Source organism: Protopterus annectens, chromosome 1.part2, assembly GCF_019279795.1.
Source record: "Protopterus annectens isolate FY-2018-M chromosome 1.part2, PAN1.0, whole genome shotgun sequence".
NCBI lineage: Eukaryota > Metazoa > Chordata > Ceratodontiformes > Protopteridae > Protopterus > Protopterus annectens.
The window spans coordinates 853,532,166-853,551,128 of NC_056727.1; the positions used below are offsets into that span (position 1 = coordinate 853,532,166).

Sequence of the window (18,963 nt, forward strand, 5' to 3'; positions counted from 1 at the left end):
AGTTCCTTTTGTTTACAGTATTCTTCATTTCAACATTATAAACTCAAATATATCTAAAGACTTATGCATATGTGAATATGTATATACATATGACTGTTGTACCTGCCACATGATGTCTACTTTAAATACACATATTTAATAGTGATGTTTATGACAATCATTTGTTTGTTTTATTCAATTTAAATGTAATGTTCCAATGAAAAAGTGCCATCTGATCTCAGACAGATTGCCCCATCAGTGAATGGGAGCACATAAAAAAGTAAGCAAAAAAGAAACACAAATATACTTTTTTCATTTTTTTATTTTGTGGTTGTTCCTTATTGTGGTTTTCTGTTATGAGCTTATTTAACTACATAAGATATATTATTAACATAGACCTATAACAACTGGTTACAAAAGAATTATCAAAGGGTAATGTGTCATCAAAATGACAAATTCTATATATGCCTAGGGAGCAAAGAGCTAGCGGTGTAAAAACTGTACTCCTCCTCAGAATGTTGTATGTAATGGAAGTAACTCTGATGGAGCCAACGTTTAGCATAATTAAGCTATGATATATATTACTGCTAAATTCTTATGTCGTCTGATGGCTCCTATGCAGTCTTAAAGGCATCATGCTAGAGCCTTAGAAAAGGATGCATTGGGTTTCCTGATATAAATATTTATGGAAAGGACACATTTCTGAGCACCTTTCCATTCTACCTAGCTTATACATATGAGGTCCAACAGAAAATGTTGAATGCATCAGTGCCATAGAACTTCTTAACTGGAGATAACTGTACAAAAGCATTGTGCCTTAACACTACATAAACAATACACCTAACAAGAATGTGTCATTTGCTATAATACAGGTATTGACATTAGCCTGTGGTAGCACAACAGTTACCTATTTTATTTAAGTTGAGTAAGTAATTCCCTTTCTTAAGGTTTGGAACTTTCTTATATTTCCAGTTGTAGCTACTCAGGCATTTTAACCATTAATTTCAAAAATATATATTTTTTGAATTAACAGCTATTAGGATGCCATAAGATGAATAAAATACAAAACTTTAGAATTCCATAGCATGTAAACAAGACAATTAGATATCAGTGGTTGTCTTTGTATGGAGTAAAAATCTATACATTATCTTTGGTCAGTTGAAGCAGTACTGGTCAGACATGTGAGTTCAATGCTCAGACTTTAATTGCTCCAGGAAATGCTGCTATCTTGCAGAAAAAATGCATTGAAGTTTCTACACAGAGAACTCGTCTATAACTGCATAAATGCCTTTTGTAGTGCATGGAGCACCATGTTTACATTCCAATATCAGTTAAAAGACAACCTAGTTCAGTGCTACTCTAGTGTGAGACCTGATCTTAATATTGCTTAAAAGGGTGCTTAGCAATTAAGCACCCTCTAAGCACTGTTAAGATCACATCTGGCACTAGGCCTAATAGCTGGCAGTGCCAGCCAACAAATAAGAGCAGCAGAACTTGAAGCTGTTTTGTTTCAACTTTGTTTCTGCCTGCTGTCTTAGAGGATTACAGTCAGTCAAAATGGAAATGTTTTCCTTACTGAATATGTAAAGACATCTCTCGCTGTCTGTTAGCTGTTGCTAACTCCTTTATAGGCTTCAAAAGACAGAAAAACACTTTGCATTTTTTTCTTTAACTAGTTATACGTGCAGCATTCAAATCTCCATGCACTACAAAGAATTATGACCGGGTATCCAACAGTGACTCTGTGTTATGTGTTCTCAACTTGGATGCTAAGATTCACTTGTCAAGCTTCACTCGAGCTGAATTTCTAGGCATCTATATCTCAAACACTTCATAAGCATGTTAGTTTTGATATCCAATCATACTATTCTGTATTATGAACAGAGCAAAATAAATAACATTTAGTTTTATGCTCAATAGTTGCACAAATTTTTATTGACAGAGCGATGATAGTTAATAAATGTTACAGCTTTTTAATTCTTCCTCACAAGCATGCATGTCAGGGACACAAAAGGGTAACGTGTATCAAGGATTCCTATACAGACACAGCTGCAATGTATATATAGATTGCTACGATGTACAGGCGGGAGTTCACAGTAGTATCCTCAAAACACGCACACACACACACACACACACACACACACACACACACACACACACACACACAAACACACACGTGCACAAACAGAAAAAAAACAGTAGAATGTTGCCCTCTCATTTTTCCTGCAAAAAAAATAGTTATAAATATTGTAGTAGCACAGAGGTTCCCCTGATACACTGTAAAATACCATTAGATATGCCCCCAAACAGACAAAGAACACAGATGGTTATATATTTTAAAGCACAAGCACACATCATGTATACATGAATACACACAAAGCAACTGAGGCGATATTGTAGTTGAGGGCCTCACCAGTTCGTTTCGTGCAGAAGTGGGCGTGTCGGAAATTGAGTGACAACCCGGTCTGCATATTTAATTTGCTCGTGCATACATGATATGAAAATATTAAATGTACACAAACAGTTAATACAGTATTGCCCAGGAAAGCTGTTCTTAGTAAAAGGTCCTGCCAATGATACTGAGGAAGAGTCGGCTGTGACACCTGCACCAAAAAAAAGAGTCTGTTTGGACATTAATTGGGACAGTGAACCATCGCATTCTGACTCTGACAAAGAGCGCTATAATGCTACACAGTAAAAAGCCTGATGACATGTGTTTTGACGGTTTCATTTCTTGGCTGATTATAGTATATATTATTAGTGCAATAAAACTTGTCAATTACAGATTTTGGTAAACAGTTTACAGTTATATTTACTGTCATATTACAATGTCAGTGCACTTTTTCTTTGGTTGTACATTTGTAGGGAATGCATATTCATGAATGACCTATCACGGGGGTGGGTTTTGGGTGGGGCTTGCTACTGAGCATCTGGTGAGGCCCTCAACTACAATATCGCCCCTACTGAATGTTGTCCACCAGTCTCATATGTAGTTGCTGCTGTTATAGTAGCAAAGCAGCACTTCAGCTGAGCTCATTGGTGCACACATGACTGCAATACATATACACATGTACACACAAGCACGTGTATGTGTGTGTCTACATGTGTGTGTTTGTAACTCAGTGTGTCTATTTCTGTGTTTTTCTTACAGGGCAATTTTTAAGTAGTATAAGAAAAATGTGAGATTAGCTGCAAGCAAATTTCCATCTAGCTGACCCAACTCCTGGAGCTGCATAGAAATTCTAACATGTGCAGATTGCTCTGTAATGCAGGGGCACCTGCTTAAATGTGGGCCAAAAGGGGGTTTCAGACATGCCATCTTCAGTTTTGCTTCTTTGCCTTGGGTGTACGCTGTCTTTCTGCAGGAAAATTTGCAATTGCTTGGTCTGGTCTTGATCTCAAAATTCCAGTCTATAGATTCTCTCAAAGTTAATTACTCCATTAGAGAAGTCATTTATAGTTTTAGTTTACTTGAATAACTTTTTGTTAGCATATGTTTCCAAGAAGAAGGTATTCCTTTTCCTGTGACATGGTTCATATATGCATATATATATATATATATATATATATATATATATATATATATACAACAGGAACATGCTCTATTTCCTGGAACTGGAATATATACCTCTGTCCGCCCCAAATGCAATACCTTATTATATACTTCAAAGCAATGTGTTCCAGTTTAGGACTGAAAAACATTTATTAAGTAAAATGATTACAAGAATGTAAATCAATAACTGTCAAAAACAGAATTCAGTTACAGAAATATAAAATTAAACTTTAGGAAAGAAGTCCATCATCTTAGAAAAATTCTATCTACACAACTAAAATTCTCTAATCTAACTAGAGAATACTGTCCCCAATGTAAAACATAACAGCTAGGCAAAGGCAGGCTTACAGTTCTGGTGAGTCTTTTTTTCCGGATATTTTCTGACTGCAACTCTTCACTAACTGCTCTTCACAAACTGCTCAGCAACTGACTTCAGCAGTCTCAATTGCCTTATTTTAAAAATAACAGCTATTTGAAAACGTTCTAAAAATAACAGTCAGGTCTTTGAAAAAAGTTCGACCAATCCCCTAGCAACCAGGATGATTCTAATGACATTACCTACTGAAATGTTAATTCTCTACAGTTTGTACTTCAGAATCTCACTCTAAAACATGCACAGTTAGCAATGTATTCAAACACTGACAGATTCTTTAAACATTTTGTATGAGCAGGGAGATACTTAACATTTTAAAAACTTATTTACAAAGTTACAATTAGACATGCTGACATACAAGTTAATATGAGAATATACAAAAATCTCCTGCCAGACATGCTAACACAGATGGCAGTGTTTTCATTTTCTTCACAAATGCATTCCAGTGAACAAGCACAGTGCAATGTGCAGTCAAGCACAGTGTAATGTACAATATATACATTTGCTTCTAAATTGGGTGAATCTTCAGTGAGTCTATAGAAAGGAAGAGACTCGGAAAGGAGGTAAGATAGGTGATATGTCTAGTGTTGAGGATTTGGCTTGGATGAAGAAATGCTTTTTGAGCTGCATTCTGAATTTTGAATGAGTGTTGATTTCCTTAATGTTGATGGAGACAGCTTGCCAAAGAGTAGGTGCTTTCACATCATAGTAAGCTATCAGATTTTGTTTGTTTTCCCTAGGAATCCTTATAAGTAGGGAAGCCTAACTTGGTGCCTGCATGGAGCAGAAAAACATTCAGCTCCAGGGCCTGGCATCTCCTTTGCATGCTAGCCTCTAGCTGAAGCTTTGGAAGTAGACATATCAGTGGCATCCAGCACATCATCATGGGCCTCATTCCATGCCACAAGTACACAGCAGAGAGAGGCAACTTTCAGCAAATTAACTGGCTCCAACCTCTGCACAGGAATAGTTCATCCATCAAATTAAAAAAGATTTGGTCCTTCCAGGTTTTACTGTGTGTGACATTCAACCCAGTGAATGCAGCAGAAATAGCAGTTCCATGCCACTCTATTTCTTCTAAACCTATACAGATGACCAGTGTATATTTGCCATTCTACAAGCTTTAGATGTCCATATGGTTCTGGTGTTTATGATGCAACTTTCCTAGTAAGTTTTTAAGAAATGGGATAAAGATAATTTTGAAATGGGACAGAACTTACAGCAAACCTCCACACATTAAAAGAAAAGGGAATCAGGTTCTTCTTGAAAAGCTGAAGAACATGTAGCATACATGTTCCGTATGTTCTACTCTCTTTGACATGGCACAGATCTTCAGGAAGCTACGTTTTAGTTCAGTGCTTGAGTGTGTCTCATTCTGGGAGACCTCTTCAGGAGCAATTAAGTTGGGAATCTAAGGAGATATCCAAGACAAAGATGAGATAGCTGGATCTGCTAGACTTGTATGAGCCTAAACCACTTCTGAAGCACATTGTGTGATGCATTCAAAATGCTTTTATGATAGCATATTTGGATCTAGACTTACAGCTCCCACCACCAAGAATTATGATAGGTTGTACAAAGTCTAACACGTTTCCCAACATTTATACAAGATCTTGATAGTGGATCTAGCTGTTGTTTCCCACAAGGTATGCAGGGTTTCTAAATTAATTCAGGACCTGGTACTCTGCTAAATGATATTGGACAGTAGGCCCTACATAAGATTGGGAAAAAGTCTACACATCCATTACCATATATCTTCAGGGATACTGTCAAGCCCACATGTTGACATGCAAAAGAGAGATGTGAAAAAAAGGACCTAGCATCGAAGATCAAATATGCAACCATTAAGGTTCAGATTTCATGGTTGGGTCATACTTCTTAGAAAGATGGTGGACCTGTTATTAAATGTTCGTATGATGCTGCTCATGCAGTACTTGAGGGCAAGTAAAAGGATGATGGGATGCTTGGTTAAGTTAAGAACACAGCTATTTCCAGAAGACAAGAAGATGCTGTTTTAATGTGCCCCTAGAATGTCCTTGTTGGACTCCCACATAGGACATTTTCAAGGCATGTTAAGAAAGTGAGAAGAAAATAAGAAAACAATTCCATCTGCCTACCCCTCTGGACAGCAGAAATTATCTGTTGAAGCAAAGACTTTGTGTTGCTGCCAAACCTGAGGTGAATAGGCTGGGAAGAAAAAAACCTTCATGCTGCAAAAGTGGCAGGCCTAGAAAAAGACAAATCAAGGTGGACTTTTGATAAAATATATTATTTTAGCTGCCATTCAGGTCTATCTTTTTACCTTTGGGCTGTTGACTAAAGTCCCAATGGCAATATTGCAGTTTCAGTAACTTCTTTATCTAACGGAACCCCATCATTTTGACTCTGCAAGAGTTTTATTTTCCAGTCCCACGTACCAATCAAACCCAGAACGTCACTTAATTATTTAATGCAGAGTTGTCCATTATTCTGAGTACTAGCAGTAGTAGTCAGCTCAAACTCTGCAGCAGGAGAAGGCAGTGCTGAGTGTGTGTATGTTTGGAAAAATGTTACTGAGAAGAGTCACCTACTGCTATCTTACAACAGTATTCAGTGTGGAAGTAGGAACAAACAAGTCATAAGTGCATGAACATGACGGAGGTAATATTGGCAACCTAAACAATGCGGGGTCTGTATCAAGATAAAGAGGATGAAGAATCTGAAATAGCTTAGTATGTGTATCACTGAGATCTGGAAAAATACTATCAATAAACCATATCAATAATACAAATGAAATGCTCATACAATTCGCAGGAATCATTGAAGGCCAAGAAGTTCAGCCCATTTAGAAGAAAACATGTATCAGAACATGAAGGCAAAATATGAATAGTAAGTGTGGATAGATCAAATAAAAATAGAGGTGCATTATTTAACAGATGTAGCAGATGTATGCAACAGCTGTCCTTCTGAGGCTTTGGCCTTAAGATAATTGAAGTATATCAGTAAAGTATATGTAGAACAAGTTTTTGAGTACGGTATTCTAAACTATTAGGTTATAAGATTACATTAGTTTTGTGGTTTGTCCTTTGTTGGGGGGACTGGACAAAAAGTGAGCTGGCTTGTTTGTATATCTTGAAACAACAACCAACAGCAGCAAGCAAATATAAGAACAAACCACAAAAGCAGGATACAGGATACAATGATTTATTCCGGTACCTCGGCCCAACAGCCTTCAAAGGAATAAACATCAAGCCTCCAGGTGCAGTATATATACACACACTGGTGCTACCCAACAATTAAACAATTAAACACAATTAAATACAATTGAGAAGAAGTAGAACAACTCACAATAATTAAAGAGACAAACACAAGCTTAAAGCCACTAGCAACTGAAATATATAAAGTGCTTATCAAAATTACTATTAAATATTTAAATTCACTTCTAAATTCAAACCACGAGGTTTCAAGGTACCATATTTCAAAATGAATCTACTTTCCAGATTCAGTAAACTTTGTTGATAATTACCTCCAAAAAATGCATTAGGTTTGGCCAGGGCACAAAAATGTAATGAGTCCACAGACCCATTATGCACACTATGAAAATGTTCAAATATTGGACTACTAATTCTAGCATTACGCACATCACCAATATGTTCTAATACACGTTTTTTTAGTTGACGTTTTGTCTGACCGATATAATATTTAGGCAAAGGACAGTCACAACCAATAATGTAAACTACACCACAGGAGCTGCAGTTAAACTTATTTTCAGCAACATATTTAACCCCATTAATAATACTTCCTGATAGATTTTTCACCCTCATACATATCTTACACTTTCCACATTGGAACATACCTAATTGTTTATCAGAATTCAACAAAGGAGTCTCACTAAACAGATATCTAGGTTTCAAAATTTCCTTAAGATTTGCATATCTGCCATATGAGAAAGAGACATGTTTTGGAAAAAGGTGCCCAATTTCTTCATTATTACAGACAATTGACCACAAAAAGTTAACAATGTTATACAAAATATCCGAAAATAAAGAAAATTTTGTAACAAAAAACAACCTCTCCTTCCTATCCGTCTCATTATGAATAACATTAATATGAGATACCTTTGTGGTATAATGTTTCTGTATGGAATCAAATCTTGCACGATTTTTCCTAATAGAAGATTCAGAATAACCTCTATCCAACAGTCTCTTACAAACAAAATCAAATTCCAAATTCAAAAGGCTATGTTCAGAAGTGTGTTCATAAATTCGTTTGAATTCACCATAAGGAAGTGCCTCAATTAAGTGCATAGGATGTGCACTCGATGCATGAAGAAAATTATTAGAGGCTACCTCCTTTCTAAATGGTTTAAATTGGACAATCCCCTGTTTATCCACATATAACAAGATGTCCAAAAACTGAATTTCCTGTTTGTTAATAATATATGTGAATTCTAAACCAAACTTATTTTTGTGTAAATCTACCATAAACTTGTCAAAGTCTGAAACATCACCTCTGCAAATAAAAAATTAAATCATCTATAAATCTAAAATAAGAAACTACATTATTTTGAAAAAATGTCAAAGTGTACAAAAAATTAATTTCAAAAATTGACATAAACAAAATTGCGTAAGTTGGAGCAAAACTTGCTCCCATTGCAGTGCCATCTATTTGAAGAAATATTTTCTTATCAAATACAAAGTAGTTGTGACTGAGAGCAAACTCTAAGAGTGAAATCACAAAAGATGTATGTGGACCTTCTCCCAAAATTTTTATTATGGCCTCCAGAAGAAGAAGAACAAGGCAGATGGAACTTTCGGCAAGGAGCAAAACGAAAATTTCGCCAAAGGGGTCGTAACAAAAGGTACTGAGTTTTGTGTTGACGCTAATGCTAAAACATATGCACTTCCTTATGGTGAATTCAAACGAATTTATGAACACACTTCTGAACATAGCCTTTTGAATTTGTAATTTGATTTTGTTTGTAAGAGACTGTTGGATAGAGGTTATTCTGAATCTTCTATTAGGAAAAATCGTACAAGATTTGATTCCATACAGAAACATTATACCACAAAGGTATCTCATATTAATGTTATTCATAATGAGACGGATAGGAAGGAGAGGTTGTTTTTTGTTACAAAATTTTCTTTATTTTCGGATATTTTGTATAACATTGTTAACTTTTTGTGGTCAATTGTCTGTAATAATGAAGAAATTGGGCACCTTTTTCCAAAACATGTCTCTTTCTCATATGGCAGATATGCAAATCTTAAGGAAATTTTGAAACCTAGATATCTGTTTAGTGAGACTCCTTTGTTGAATTCTGATAAACAATTAGGTATGTTCCAATGTGGAAAGTGTAAGATATGTATGAGGGTGAAAAATCTATCAGGAAGTATTATTAATGGGGTTAAATATGTTGCTGAAAATAAGTTTAACTGCAGCTCCTGTGGTGTAGTTTACATTATTGGTTGTGACTGTCCTTTGCCTAAATATTATATTGGTCAGACAAAACGTCAACTAAAAAAACGTGTATTAGAACATATTGGTGATGTGCGTAATGCTAGAATTAGTAGTCCAATATTTGAACATTTTCATAGTGTGCATAATGGGTCTGTGGACTCATTATATTTTTGTGCCCTGGCCAAACCTAATGCATTTTTTGGAGGTAATTATCAACAAAGTTTACTGAATCTGGAAAGTAGATTCATTTTGAAATATGGTACCTTGAAACCTCGTGGTTTGAATTTAGAAGTGAATTTAAATATTTAATAGTAATTTTGATAAGCACTTTATATATTTCAGCTGTTAGTGGCTTTAAGCTTGTGTTTGTCTCTAATTATTGTGAGTTGTTCTATTTCTTCTCAATGGTATTTAATTGTGTTTAATTGTTTAATTGCTGGGCAGCACCAGTGTGTGTATATATACTGCACCTGGAGGCTTGATGTTTATTCCTTTGAAGGCTGTTGGGCCGAGGTACCGGAATAAATCTTTGTATCCTGTATCCTGCTTTTGTGGTTTGTTCTAATAATTGTTTGTATATCTTATTATAATCTGTATTTCTGGATCTGCTGTTCAAGAATACAGAAAAATTTAATGTGTTACTGAACTAGTAGTCACGATGCTGTTTAAATTGATACAACTGTGTAAATTGGTACAACTGTGTTTTGAAGTAGTTTGCAAAGAGGAATAGGTATTTGTTAAGTGCTACTGCTGCTTTTGGCAACTTCAGGAGTCACCTCACAATCTGTAAGTGCAAGAAATCTGGGCAAAGACAAAAATAACGGAGGGGAAATGGCTCAAAATTAGGAACAGGTTTTAAGTATTGCTCTTACATTGCTAGAATGCCAGATTTTGCATTACAATGCATTTTCTGAATAGTATGAAGTCTAAATCTCGAATATATGTCATTATTTAGTAACTTTAATTCTCATTGATTTGCCAGCAATCGACAAATGTTAAGAAAAGAATGCCAGCAATATGATTTCAAAAATCTGGATATTCTGGGAAAATCTGAGCAGCTGGAGGTTTGAAGGAATAGTAATGTAAAGAGGTTTGTTATTTAATGAGTGACACACAAGATGGTGTCATACATTGCTGTACATAATAAAACAACTTTGTGGAAATAAACTTTCAAATTGTTTACATGTACAACTCTTAGCATAAGTTCCATTCAGAGGTACTGAGAATGCACGATTAGACTGTACATAAAAATGTATAATGTAATACATTTATTTATTTTACTACGGATATATATACTTTAGATACAAAATTGCAGTTGGGTAAATAGGAGTCCACCTCCAGACAACTGATACATCCCCATAAGGAAACCTGATGGGAAGGTCTTCTGCAATCGAATGCCGAGAAGTTTATCTCCCTATCGCCTTACTTATATATACTAATGCCAAAATTTCACAACATCAGAGAACACAGAAAACGCCTGATAAGAATGTTAAACATGGCTCACACAGCTGTGACCACACAACAGAGCTAATACATATGTAAAGACATTGCAGGAGTTGATGTTTTAGTATGTTTAACTCATTTAACTTCCCTGCAGAGACTTGGATTTGTTTGACTTGTACATTGTACTTCTACTATGAAGGGCACATGTATGCTGCTATAATGCCTTTATGCTTTTGTTGCATCAAAAAGTACTGTTGATACATGATATGGAGTCTGTGGAGTAAAATATATAGTAATGAGCATATCCTGTTTGAGGCTGTTATGACACTGATGGTGCATTTTTAATGGTGAATCTAGCCATAAGATACAAACATTGTTTTCACTAAGGTAGGTCAGGACTGAATCCATTCATTCTGAGGACCTGACTGCCTGCTGCACTGAAGATAGGTACTACTAGCTACTTCAAGAAATATTTGTGTGAAGGTGACTGCAGTCGTACACTGTACCTCCCATAGTTATTTGTAACAATGTCATCATAGATGTGTTTATATATAAGATCAAAAGCTGTATCTGCTTTTTATGAGACCTTCAATCTACAAGACAAGAGATTTGTAGAAACCACTTAAGCCATTATAGACTTATGTAAATAAGCATAAAACAGTATATGCACATATTGCCTTTATTAAGTTTGTTAACCTGTCTTATCTATTAACACCTAGATTTTTCTCCCTTGTATTCACAGATTGTGCAAGTCTGCTGAGCAGAACTGAAAAGAGAAAACATGGTGTGAAAAATGTACAAATGAAGTAGACCTATCTGCTGACAGGCTGTATTTTCATGGTAAGTAATATCATCATGTTCTTTAACCTTGTAAAGCACATAGACATATCTGTGTGTGCTTAGTATGGGAAATTACACAAAGTCTAACTTAAATTGCACTGTTTGACAGATTCCATACTTAAGCTAGTGAGAAGTCTTTTTTTCTGAAGACACCCGGTATCTCCCATAATAAGATTTTAGAAAAAAGTTGAATGGTTTATAATGAATTAAAGAAATGGAACAGTGATGTACATAAATATTATGTTGCTTGTGCTAATCAATAAGCAGTTTATGACAATGGCTTTCAGTCTGTATAGGTAACTTATTCAGTCATTATGCATCTTGCTTGCATCTGTTAGCAATGAAAGCCTAGGGTAATTGCAGTATAGTTCACTCTCTATAAGTTATGAACAGTTCTGAAGGAATTAAATTTAGCCAGCACACAAGAGGCATAAATGATGGCCTACACCCTAAGGTGTCATGTGACAGGTAAATTGTGAGAAAAAAGATCACAGAGTTCAAGGCACCAGACTAAAAGAGGCATAGTTGAAAATGAATGAATGATAGCTCTTCATATTTCATACTTCGAGAGTACTATATTATCAAGGGAATGGGAGGTGAGACCCTTGACATGGGCATTATTGCACATTAGTCTGGGGATGTACTGCATAGTTGCTCTTTTAACAGTTCAACTGCATGTTTCAACTTGAAGGACTATGTGTAATGCACAGCAGTGGCTAAAACACAACTGTCAGGTAGACATAATACATACCACCAAGGCAACTATCTGTACATGATGATGAGGTCTATGACAGATACATCATGTTACAATGATTGCACTTTTCACCAAATCATATGCTCATGATTCTGTTTCAAATGCAGCTAAGAAAGTAGCTAGGCATATACCAGATAACACTATAACTACAGTGTTTCTTAAATATGCACTTATTAATTGTGCACTAAGCGCTTATAACATCTTTAATAAGTAAATGACTAAATATAGAGGGTTGTGTAAACTCTCAAAGAGGCAGAACTGACCTCAGTCTGCATTTGTATGGTATGTCCTGCAGTGTAACCACTCCTACAAGCATTGACTAAAAAGCAGGAAGGAAATTGAACACCTGTTATAACACACCACCTGCCAGGGATACATGTAGTAATGTTTATGTACCTGGTAAAGAGCAGCTGTCACAACACACAGCTTAGTGTGTCAACTGGTCCTTTGATGCAGTGGTTAGACATCCATGTACCACTGGTGATTGAACCTGGATAGGGATGTGTGGGATGCCCATTACAGTGGAAATAATGATATATGTAGCTTCAACCAGCTAGTTAAAGGGACCTTCCAGTGACCTACAGTGGGGCATGTTAAGGATATTATGGGCATCGACCTTGTGAATCCTAAACCAGTTACTCATTGTTATACTACACCATGTGCAACAGTATATCTCATTCCCCAGGAAAACAGAAGAGAGAAACATCCCTTTTTATAGCTTAGCCATTTCTCTTGATGTCCTGGAAGTCATGGATTGCAAGACACATTATCATCAATATCCTATCTAGTCCAGAGGGATTGTGATACATCAAAAAAAAGTGCTTGCATTCCCTGACCTTCCAGGTGGTCTGTAATGCAGGAGGTCTATTTGTAATATAGCTCTGTGCCTCCTGGGTAGTTCACATGAGTTGCACATATGATACATGTTCAACCTATAAAAAATGTCCCTACACACAGATTGCGACAAGGGCATTCATCTCTCAGGTGTACTCATATACTATATAGATAGGTCTGCATAAATTGGAGCCATGAAAACAAGGTTTAAGGCACATAAATAGTATTGTTTGTTGTAAACAATGCTGGATATGCCCTACAACTCTGCTTGATGGCCTCCATATGAAACTTCCAGATTATTTAAGAATTGGTATATAACACAATCCATTTAAAAACATAAGTCTACAGACCCTTGCATCATCTGGGTAAGACTGTGGATCACAAAACAGGTTGAGGCCGGCTTCTCATCTTGGGATTGGTGCTAGTATTTTGCTTCTTGACAAGCTAATTTTTTTATTTTTCGGTAAATACTGCTTGATTTGTTTCTTACTTCAGAATAGCTGCCTAAATACTTCAGCCTTAAATTTTCTGGGTCTACGTATTAGTTTCCCCTCATATGTGTGGCAGTGCCCTGTACAGACACAGACACCTTGAGTGACATTTTTCCTGTAAAAGCACCATTGAAATTTCACCAGTACCTTGTTGCACAAAGAATAATTAGTTTGCAGTAACAAGCACTGTCCCAAGAGTTGCAAAGTGGATACTCCTGACATTGCTTTATATTCTCACTCCAACTGTCTAATCAATAAAAAGGGTCTGTTGCCATGCATATGCACTTTCCCATTATCTCTTTTACCAGCTTGGTGCATATGGGCATCCTGAGGCAATGCAGAAATTGTTTACTGACAGCCAGTTAATTCTCAAACAAACTGATATGGTATGTGACAGATGTATTTACACAATGTCACTGGAGGCAATGTTCTCACATAAAAGTACTCCTAATGTAAATAAGGTTGTCAGTAGTACACACACTGCACCAATAGCACAACTCGTAGACACACATATGCTGAGACACTTAAATGTAACCTTCCTAAATCCTGAAGGCCTCCTAGATGAAGTACCCATAACAAATACCCTCATCCCCCCCGAATGTCCTCTTTCAAAACAACATCCACATCAACACACACAGCCACATCTCATGTCGCAACACACCTGATAATCTACCATTAACCTTCCTCAAACTATCTGCAGACAGCGTAGCCTTTCCCATATCTATTCTTATAAATAGATCCATTCAAGAATCCTGTGTCCCATCTATCTGGTGCCATGCTTACATCATCCCACTCCACAAGGGAGGCAAAAACACAGACACTACCAATTTCAGACCCATCACCATCCTTTCTCCACTTTTTAAAATACTAGAAAAATCTATCCTTTCACAACTGATGCCATACCTAACTCATGGCAATCTCCTCACCTCCACTCAACGAGGCTTTCACCCTGGCCACAGTACCATGATTGCCCTCCTTGCCTTTCTTAAAACCATTAACCATGCATGGGACTCTGGTAAATGTGTATCTACACTGTTTCTAGACCTTTCAAAGGCTTTTGACACCATCTCCCACTCCTTACTCCTATCACAACTCTCGTCCCTCCATCTCTCTACTTCCACCATATCCTGGTTCTCCAGCTACTTCTCTGATTGCCAACAAGCTGTCCAATGGAAATCATCAATCTCTCCCTTCCTACCTGCACCCACTGGCTTGCCCCAAGGCTCTGTTTTAGGTCATCCTCTCTTCAACATATTTATCAACAACTTCCACCACTCCATCCCCAAGTTGTCACTCATCCAGTATGCAGATGACTCCATTATCATCTCCTTAACTTACTACCCCTCTGAACTCCTATCTAAAACCCAATCAGCCTTCTCTAAATCAGAAACCTGGATGCAAACCAATCACCTGGCCCTAAATGCTAACAAAACTAAATTAATGATCTTCACTCCTAGAAATTCCACTATCAACAAAGACTCATTCCCCATACTCAGCCGAAGTAAAACCCCCCTTGAAATTGTTCCCAATACCAAACTGCTGTACAATTTGACACCCACATTCATTCCTCCATCAGAATAAACATTAAAAACTAGGTATCCTTTACAGACACAACCACTACCTCAGCCCCCTCCACCAAGCAAATCCTAGCCTCCTCCTATCTCCTCCCCTCTCTTATGTATGATGCTCCTCTGTTTAACAATCTCCAGCATAGCCTACAGTCCAACCACGAGTCCTGTTACCACAAAATTTACAAATTCACAACCAATTCAAAAACCTCATCCCACCCCCTCCGTACCCTTAAATGGCTTGAACTTCCCAACTACCTGAGATTCCTCCAGTTCCCCACTGCCCATAAGCTCATCTTCAAACCTTCAAACCACCCCTCTCTCACTACTGCCTTAACCCCCTGCATACCAAACCACTAACTCAGATCTGAAAACCAAAATCTCCTACAAATCTACAAACCCTCACATCCTCCTGGCCAACAGCTACTATCCTATTCCATAGCTAAACAGTGGAAATTCCCCCTTTGCAATATATCTAACCATACCAATTTCAAATCTCAATTGTCCTCCCATCTATCTTCTAAATGGGAATGCCTATGTCATGCTCCAAGTTAATCTTTCCTCTCTAAACCCTACATTTACCTATTACATATCCCACCTCCACCCCCAGCACAAAAGACCACAGTGAAAAACTTCTCAAAAGCAGACTTCACTCTTCTTAAGACTGAGATGGTATCCTTTAAGCCCACTGTGCCAGTGGATACCACATCCCACAATGCCGAATCCTTCACAAATGCTTTCTATGGACATCTCCAAGAATGCATGGATCATGCAATCCCAAGCAAATCCAAGTCCCTCTCCACCAAATGTAAGCGTCCTGTCTGGTGGACCTCAGCCATAAACAAATTGTATAACAAAAGAAGGAAGCTACTGCACGTCAGAGCAAAATCCCATGAAGGGAAGACATCTCTGATCAACATTAGCAGAAAACTACGTTCTCTCATAAAAACATCCAAGGCAAACTTTGAGAGAAAAATCACTAAGGACACTAAAGATAACCACAAAGCCTTCTTCAGCTATGTTAGAAACCTGGGCAGAAACCCTCAGATATGCTCAGAGTTGGTTCACAACAACAAAAAATACACTGAACCCACAGGTATTGCTAACATTCTGGCTGACAGGTTCAGTGCAAATTTCTCCCCTCCTTCACCCCCAAAAGAAGAAATAGTTATCCCAGATGAATGTAATCTCCCTGTCATCTCAGATGTCCAAGTGAGAACCGCCCTAAACAAAGCAAAAAACACAGCATCAATGGGACCTGACGGTATCCCGGGGTGCGTGTTACGTGAACTCCAAGAGGAGCTAAACCCACACATAAAAATGCTATTTAACCTTAGCCTTACTTCGGGATATGTACCTGAACACTGGCGTACAGCAACAGTGGTCCCACTCCACATGGGGGTGCCTCTACAGACCCTGGAAACTACCGCCCCATAAGCTTAACTAGCCTGGTCTGCAAAGCTATGGAAAGAATCATTATGGAACTCATAAACAGAGACATAGAGGACCTACAGACACTGGACCCCACCCAGTTCGGCTTTGTAAAGGGCAGATCCTGCCTTTTAAACCTGGTTGACTTTTTCAAAACAGTCACTAGAGCCATTGATGAGGGCAAAGCAGTCCATACAGCATACCTGGTCTTGGCTAAGGCCTTCGACACAATACCCCACTCAGGCATCATAGATAAGCTAAACAGCTTAAAAGTAAACCCTTATGTCACTAGATGGGTTGCAAACTGGCTAAAGGACAGAACCCATAAAGTTAAAATCGCTAGAGCAACGTCAGACTCAAAGCCAGTCACAAGTGATGTCCCACAGGGATCTGTCCTGGGACCCCTCTTGTTCGGCATTTATTTCTCAGATGTTAAAGCAAACATGGGAGGGCTGTGGCTGACAAAGTTCACAGATGACTGCAAACTAGGCACCATAGTCGATACACCAGCAGACACACACATCCTACAGAAAGGCCTCACTGAAACGGACAACTGGTGCCGTAGTCACGGCCTTAAACTAAATGCCAAAAAATGTATAGTCATCCCTTTTGGAAAAAACAAAGTACCCACAAATTATCACATAGACAGCAACCCACTGAGTACGGAAAAAGTAATCCGAGACCTAGGGACCCAAGTAGACAGCGACCTCTCATTTGACACCCACGTTGCCAAAGTGGTTAGAAAAACATTCTACCTTGCACACCTCATCATGAAGGGATTCACATCCAGATCCAAGGATGTCATTGTACCCCTATATTCCTCCCTCATCAGACCCATGATTGAGTACAATACCCCATTTGGTATGTACCTCACCAGGCATTTGCAACAGCTGGAGAGACCACAAAAGTACCTCACCAAAAGGATCAAGGGTCTCCAACATATGTCTTATTCTGCCAGACTAAAGAAACTTCAGCTCTATTCAGTAGCATACCGCCTGCTTGGAGGTGATCTCTGCCTGACGTACAAGGCCATGTCCAATCAGGATCTGATGGACATGCTCCACCTCAAAAAATCCAAATCCATCAGGACCACGAGAGCTAAAGACTTAAACCTCGGCACTAGTATGAATAGGACATGCTGGAGGGATAGATTCATAACCCAGAGGCTTCCCATGCTTTGGAACAGGATCCCAGTTCATATTAGGCAGAGCCCCTCACTGACTCTCTTCAAGAGAAATCTTGATGAGTGGATGGGAGATCGTAAGTTTACCCCAGGGGTCACATCTGTGTCACTACTAGACAGGGGCACAGTAAACTAATTCTATTATATAAAGGGACCTTCACTGTGTCACTACTAGACAGAGGCACAGTATTCTAGATTTATTCTGTACATTTTTGTACCATTTCATGGGGTGGCAAAAGCCACATCACTACGGCTAGGCTTACAAATGCCCCAGGGCAGATAGCCTAGTACTATACTATGAAACTATGAAACTATTTACTCTCTTTTCCATCCTACACAACACTTGGATGTCTTTCTTCTTATCTCCACCAAGACACCCCAGGACAAATCTCCTAATACATCTCGAAAGACCTAGTGAATAATATGAAACTAATTAAATAAAAATTCAGATATTCTCATATCTATATTTTACTCTTGCTGCTGAATATTTTACTCTTGCTGTTGAATATTCTACTGTTTGTACTCCATCATCATGTTCTTTCGGCTGTTGCCGTTAGGGGTCGCCACAGCGGATCATCTCTTTCCATTTCTTTCTGTCCTCTGTATCATGCTCTTTCACACCAACCGCCTGCATGTCCTCTTTCACCACATCCATAAACCTTATCTTAGGCCTTCCTCTTTTCCTCTTAACTGGCAGCTCCAGCCTTAGCATCCTTTTCCCAATATTCCCAGCATTCCTTCTCAGCACATGTCCAAACCAATGCTATCTCGCCTCTCTTGCTTTGTCTCCAAACTGTCCAATCTGAGCTGACCCTCTAATATACTTATTTCTAATCCTGTCCATCTGAGTCACACCCAGTGCAAATCTTAACATCTTTAACTCTGCCACTTCCAGCTCTGACTCCTGCCTTTTTGTCAGTGCCACCGTCTCCAACCCATATAACATAGCTGGTCTCACTACCCTCTTGTAGACCTTCCCTTTCACTCTTACTGGTACCCGTCTGTCACAAATCACTCCTGACACTCTTCTCCACCCATTCCACCCTGCCTGTACTCTCTTCTTCACCTCTCTTCC

General features: G+C 38.1%; 1 protein-coding gene across 5 annotated transcripts in view; it reads left to right on the forward strand.

The window, feature by feature from the left end:
• CHRM3 (cholinergic receptor muscarinic 3) overlaps positions 1–18,963 on the forward strand; it is a 3,548,735-nt gene that overhangs the window by 1,026,938 nt on the left and 2,502,834 nt on the right. For all 5 annotated transcript variants that reach the window (XM_044059170.1, XM_044059177.1, XM_044059184.1 and 2 more), the window contains one exon: positions 11,530–11,627. The gene's annotated coding sequence lies outside the window, so the exon portion shown is untranslated. The remainder of the gene's footprint in view (positions 1–11,529; positions 11,628–18,963) is intronic.